The sequence below is a fragment of the Narcine bancroftii genome, chromosome 2 (genome assembly GCF_036971445.1).
Source record: "Narcine bancroftii isolate sNarBan1 chromosome 2, sNarBan1.hap1, whole genome shotgun sequence".
Taxonomy (NCBI): Eukaryota; Metazoa; Chordata; class Chondrichthyes; order Torpediniformes; family Narcinidae; genus Narcine; species Narcine bancroftii.
Window position 1 is genome coordinate 302,418,759 of NC_091470.1, and position 7,450 is coordinate 302,426,208.

A 7,450-nucleotide genomic window follows, 5' to 3' on the forward strand; every position below is an offset into this window, starting at 1 on the left:
ACAACAAAAAGAAAGACTGAATCTCCCTTTAAAGGGCCAGTTCAGAAGATATTTGTTGGAAATTTCTGAAACAGCCCAGCCACAGGACTCGAATGTCAAAATCAATTCTCATTTCACTTGTTTTTCAGGTAGAAAATGGTTGCATGAAAACCAATTTTGATGGTTAATCTCTCAATCTTAAGTGATGTTTAATGAATGATTAAATCTATCTCTTAAGGTCATATAGCACAGCAGGCAGGTGCCTAAACCAAATAATAGATTCATTAAAACATACTGATGAGCTGACTGACATCTAAACCAGGAATTAAACTTCTGTTGTGGGATTTTTTTAAATAACTTGACCAGAACTGAAAGAAGCACCCACTATAAAATTGTTGTTTAAAAAAAGTGCTGCCTTATTATGGAACCAGGACTAGGAGTCTACTGCTAGTTAACAATTAAATTTATCCAAATTGCCATTTTACAGTCAACAACCAATGCACCAGCCAGCAACTTTCTATCTTCCAATTTCTATTGTTACAGAATGGGTTAATAAAATTATGATAAAATATATCTTTAAAAAGTATAGATGTGTGAGTTTAGTTTAGGTCACACTTTACCAGCAGACATCTCAGTTATAGTTTACAAACAGGCAGAGCCTTCATGACTGCTGTTGACTTTACAGAAAGCAGGAAGAGTAGCTGTTAATTGGAATGATGTTGGAGAATTGAAATGGACTATTGTCTTTAAAGGAACAGCATGTTTGAACAGATGTCCAGGCTCAGAAACTAATTAATGTTTATTGCTAAACCGGTCCCAGTGATCCAAATTTCTGGTTGAAAATTGCTGTTCGAGGAGGGGAAATGGAGAGAGAGAGAGAGATGTGAATGTGGCAATTGGTTTCGAAGACTGCAAGTTTTGCCGACCTCATTTCAAGATGGGTTCTGAATTCTGATTTCAGTCCGTTCTAAACTCTCGTAGTCAATTACAAGAGCCTTTGGCTTTATTGTGTTTCTCCAGAAATAGGAGTAAAAGAAGAAATCTTTGTGGTAACCTGGAAGAAGAGGTTATCTTTTGGAAAAACTCATGAGGGGGGCAAGTGTCTTCAGCAAGACGCTGAAGTGGCTGATTGAAGGAGATCAGTTTGTCCAGTGAACCAGACTGTCTCTCTGTAACCAACAAAGACTTCCTTGAGCAGTAACAATTTAAGTTAAAGCACCAGACTCTGGTGAATATAATAAATGCTCAGTTCTGTGCACAGTATGGAAAATGATGGCACAGTGAAACAAAGACATACCATACATACATGTGTGGTTAGAATTGGAAGGGATTAAGTTGAGAGTAATAAGTTAAATGTCGATCTTATTATGTATGAAGAAAATTAAAAACCTCTTTGTTTAAGTAGCCATTGTCTTGGTGAATTTCTGATGCTGCTGGTTTCTGGAGTCCTCTGGGCATTTCACACTATTGTGCTTGTAACTGCATCCATGATTTGACTGGCATTGGATTGTACTATGGGTCATCATTTTCAAACTTAAATAGAATACTTATCTAAACCTACTTTTTATTACTTCCATCAACACCATTTCTGTGTGAGCTGCAGTGGATGTTTGTCTAAAATATCATTAGGCATTATTTTTTTCTCATGTGGTAAGGCTCTTCTTATCATAATCTTGCTGAGGTCATTTCTATCCTTATCCTGGCCTTTAATTTTCAATGCTACAACTCATGTCAATATGAACTTTATATTAAAATGAATAAAACAATATTCCCAAATCGATTTGCAGTTATTATCAGTTGAGATTGAGAAGTTTCGCAGCTCACAGAGCTAGGAATATATAATCTAAATTGTTAATTGGTTATATAAGATCTGTACACATTTACATCAGCTGTTTTTGTAATAGCCACAGACAATTTTTTTAGTTTCATCCAACAACCTGCAACATAGAAAACTGGAATGTAAAGATGATGCCATTTGTTGCAAATCATCTTTACCTTTTCAATTCAAGATGAACTGCTGTGTTTTTCTAAGATCTAAACTTCTGAAAATTATTTATCAACAAAATGAATCATCAGATATTTATAGCATGAGAATTAGGCTGACTTTTCATAAAACCTGTTGATGTTTGTTTAAAAATGAGAAACATTTGTGGAGCCATATAAAATATATGAGAATACTTGCTCAGAATATATTAAATTGTATATGTTAAGCTGCATTCATCTTGGGATGTTCTATATTTTTGGCAGAACTTTGAGCAGTTTAGCAGTCTAATCGCAGAGTGAGATTTCTGCTCTGGCCCAGATCTATGATCTTTGAGCACCAGAAAAGGCAGCAAACTTTAAAGGTTCAGATGAACACCATGGATTTGGAAAATAGCAACTATTGATTCTGTAGACCTTGCTGGGGGCTAAATTGCAGTAAAAGGCAGCTTCTATTGAGGTTTTAGGCATTGTGGACATTGAATTTGTTGAATCTTGGCAGTTAATCATAGTATATGGAGAGTTATACCATAAAATCTATCCCAAAGCATCTGTGACTCAAAAACACCAAACCTCGGATAAAAATCTGAGAGAAAAACTGGTCCTTGTCTTTCTCCTCTGGGTCTATGAATATTTGATCCTTTAGGGACTCTACTCTTTCCCTTATTATTATCTTGCTGTTTATAATCCTAAAAATCATTCAGTTTCCCTTATTAATATCCACTGGTGATATCACATGTCGCCTCTTTGTCCACCTGTTGTATTTTTTTGAGTTTCTTCTTATGTTTTATATTATACTGTAGAGAAGTCACTATGACTACAGCTAGATTATAGCTCTTAGTTATAGCCATAAGGCTGTAACTCAAATCTGCGGGAGAAGAAAAACACACACACACACACACACACACACACACACACACACACACACACACACACACACACACACACACACACAGACACACACAGACACACACACACAGACCCACACACACAGACCCACACACACAGACCCACACACACAGACCCACACACACAGACCCACACATGCACACGCGCACACGCACACGCACACACACACACACACACACACACCCACCCAGTAAAGTGTATTCAAAACTGAGTTTATTCAGTGGCAACTCTGCCTTTTATAGCCAGCCCGACCGCATCACCACTGTGGCGTGGCTTGAGCAGGCAGGCTGCCGATTGGCTACCTCGGATGCCTGGGGCCTGATTGGTGCCCTGTAATCTACTGGCGGTGATTGGCCAGTTTCACAGCTCTGCCAGCACTCTATGGAAACGGGCGTTTCAGCCTGCACAATGCTTTGCCATTCACCGCATTCAACGGCCATTTCCTGTGTTGACCGGAGGTGCAGGCCGCTACAATACCACTATTTTCACTTCTCCATATTTATCGTGTTATTCTTTTTTTATATTATGCCCCCAATATCCCATGATATCCAAGGTTCCCTGTGCTATTTTCTTTCACCAGGATGGGAATACATCAGCCCTGAACTCTTGCTATTTTACAAGGGCTTGTTTGATGATATAAAATTGGGTTTTTATCTAAATTAGGACCTTAATGTCTGGACCATCTTCTCCCTTCCCATAATCGTATAGAGTTATGGTTGCAATCTGTGAAATTCTCTTCCACTTACACTCCAATCACTTCTCCTTAATGAGATGTTGACTACTGCTTCTTCTGCTCTGCATTACTTCAAAAATATCATCTTGATGCTCTTTAAAAATTCCATCCCCTTTCACATTAAAATAATCCCAGCTAATATTGGCAAAAATATTATAACATTATTACTCTTGTATCTTTTGATGATTTGTCTATATATCTGATCCTCTTTCTGCTTCTAAATGTTAAGAGTCCTGTAATAATCCCCCAGCACAGTGAACACCCACTTTATGTTTCCAAATTTGACCCATTTGGCCTTCTCTAAAGAACCTCCCATTATATCCTTCCTTATCAATATTTCAATGCCAGCTCTGCCCTCACCCTTCAGCCATGTCTCTCTTTAAGATTTAACCTGTAGCTCTTCAATGGATCAATGGCTAGAACACTACAGCATAGAAACCGGCCCCTGCATCCATTCCATAGCCCTCCATGCCTCTCCTGTCCATGTACCTGTTCAAAACCTTCAAATATTAAAATTGAGCCTGCATTCACCACCTCAGCTGGCAGCTTGTTCCACACCCCCACCACTCTGTGTTCAGATGTTCCCCCTAAACCTTTCCCCTTTCACACTTTACCCATTTCACACTTAACACCTTTCACTTACCCTCAGTGGAAAAAAAAAGCCTATCTACGTTTACTCTGTCTATCCCCCTAAATTTTAAATACCTTTATCAAATCTCCCCTCGTTCTTCTACACTTCAGGGAATAAAGTCCTAACCTGAAAAAAGAAACACAATTTTTTAAATAAAAAATCATATTTTATCATTGGAAATGACAAGCAAATACTGGATGAGGTAGTAGATTTTCTTGCTTATCTCCATTAAGAACTATAAATCAGATTTGAACTATATGAAGAAAATCAAATGAACTTTTGGAAAAAAAAATGGAATTGAGAGAGTAACTACCCGTTACTAATGGAACAATCTATTTCTTTTTCATTCACATTTTGTATATGAATTAAATTCTGAAGTAATGCAAAGCAAATAACTGCAGATGGTGGCAATTATAATTCAAATTGATGACTCTTCTTGAGATCAGAGGATATTGAGCTGAAACATGTGCTGTTCCTCTCTCTGCAGATGTCCCTGATCAGCATTTTGAGTTCATATTTCTGAACTCATAAGATTTCACATTCCTGGTGGGAAAAAATTGTAACGCAAGGGAAGTTGTTTGGTAATACATCATCTTTCTGACACATTTAAAATGTAGTCACCCTCACAACATTAGCCCTATCCTCTCCTGTCAAGGTCAATTGGTAGGTAGCTGGTGGAGAACTACAGCAACATCACGCTTTGACATTGATTCCAATTCCAATGCTAATGGTAAACTGCAGTCATGGCATATACTGTGGCATATCAGGGCTATTCAGAGCACAACCTCCAAATGTACCTATTCAGTACATGTTCCTGCCTTATTTGCTCGATAATAACAATAAGTGGTAGAAGATAAAATAATACTCCCATTGCAAATTCAAGGCCAAGATTTTTGTCAATACACACATTAATTGTTACTAAAATTATGATCATTTAAACAATTTATAAAGAAATGTGCATATTTTTATTGTCTGGATGAGATATGTTGCATAGAACATAGAACAATACAGCACAGTACCAGCCCTTCGGCCCTCAATGTTATGCTGACCCATATATTCCTTCCTTAAAAAAAAGGTACTAAACCCTTCATATCCCTCTATTTTTATTTCATCCATTTGTCTGGCTAAAATGCCCCCAATGTTTCAGCCTCCACCACCATCCCCAGCAAGGCATTCCAGGCACCCACACCTCTGTTATTTTCAAAAAAAGACACCCCGATGTCTCCCTTGACTTCTTTCCCTTAACTTGGTACATATGTCCTCTAATGTTTGCTGATCCTGCCCTGGGAAACAGGTGCTGGCTGTCTACCCTATCATAATCTTGTAGTCACCTATCAAGTCTCCTCTCATCCTTCTGTGCACCAAAGAGAAAAATCCCAGCCCTGCTAACCTTGCCTCATATGACTTGTTTCCCAATCCAGACAACATCCTGGTAAATCTCCTCTGCACCCTCTCCATAATTTCTGCATCCTTCCTATAATGAGGTGACCAGAATTGAACACAATACTCTTAAGTGTAGTTTCACTAGATATTTGTAGAGTTACCATATGACACCTCTACTCCTGAATTTAATCCCCCTATTAATGAAGCCCAGCATCCCATAGGCTTTCTTAACTATCCTATTAACCTAAAAGTTTAATATATTGTATATTTAAAATATGTGCATGTTGAACTGGCTGGAATATTTTAATGTTAATATGTATATTTTTGGGAAATAAAAACAAAAATAAAATATTCAAAAAACCATCGACCTGTACAGCAACCTTGAGGGATGTATGGATTTGGACTCAAAGGTTCATCCAGATTCCCAAGTAACCGGCCATTAACCATGTACTCAGCCTTCTGGTTTGTCCTTCCAAAATGCATCACCTCACACTTATCTGGTTTGAAATCCAACTGCCATCTTTATTTCCAACTCTGCATCCTGTCTATATCCTGTTATAACTTTCTACAATCTTTCACTCCATCCACAACTCCTCCGCCCGTCATGTCATCTGCCTCTTCATCCAGACCATTTATAAAAATCACAAATTGCAGGGGCACACAACAGATCCTTGCAGCATTTGACATGAGAATGGACCTGCTGTGATATTCAGTTTTAAAGAATACTTCTTCTCATACTCTAGGGAGTGAAGAGACAGAAAATATGCACATTATAGAACTATGTTGCAAATAAATATCTTCCCAGCCATGTATCTTTACCACTTCTCCTACCAAGCTCAAGCCTTATAGTTCTTCCCTTCCTATACTGTCTACTGCTCTTATCCCTTATATTCTTCACTCTATTAATGGACTACCTCCTCCACCTGATCTCTGCTTTTGTTTATAATGACCATGTAATCAATTTTTTGTTACCCTTTTTAGGTTGATCTGTTTAAAATAAACAAGAATGAAGTAATCATGCAAACATAAAAATCTATCAAACAGAACGGAACCAGAAACTTTTCAATATGCATTTCATTATCCATTTGAGTTTCTCAGAATCAAATATCCACAGGTCAAATTATGTAATAAATGTCGATGTGTCTTCCACAGGAATATAAAGTCTTTCACGTCTTTCCATACTTTTTCATATTTTTGCACACAGCCCATAAGTTCTCTCAAAAGCCTCAATTTGGAGCTATTATTCTTGCAAATTACTGTACATTGTCCCCTCAGCTTGAGGTAGCTACCCTCTGCAGCTGTGCCTGTTCCCTCGATGCTTCAGTCAAGTTTGCATTGTGGAGATTCTCCCAATATGAGCTGGAAATCATTTGAGAAACAGACTGAAGGATTCATTTTACATTTATCTTGCTGAACTTTTATTTTGGGAGTTAAATGTTGCCGAGAGAGAGAGATAAAATAACAAAACCAATAATTAAAGCAGCTTCGCATGATTACGTTTCTGCTGAGAATTAAAAAAATCTTACTTCATTGTTTTTGTGCGGAAATCTTAAACTTCTTCCAAATTCTTTCACCGGAGGGGCACCACACCAAAATTTCCCTGCCCAACCCACTTAGCACACCGCATTCCAAAACATTTTATTCTTCATAATCATTCTTGAAAGGGAGTTTTTACTCAAAGTAATTACAGTATATTTAGTAAATGTGAGTAAGTCCTTTAATCTGAGTAAACATTCATCAAAAATAATAGCCATTAGTTTTCCAGTGTTTAGAAGAGTATTAAAAAATAAGCTGATGTGCTGCATTTGTTAAACTTCTCATAGAGTGCTTGTGGT

The 7,450-nt window shown here is 37.6% G+C and overlaps 1 protein-coding gene across 2 annotated transcripts in view; it reads left to right on the top strand.

Annotated features, from left to right (window-relative positions):
- LOC138755486 (peroxidasin homolog) overlaps nt 1-7,450 on the top strand; it is a 545,492-nt gene that overhangs the window by 462,966 nt on the left and 75,076 nt on the right. The gene's annotated exons all lie outside the window — the stretch shown is intronic.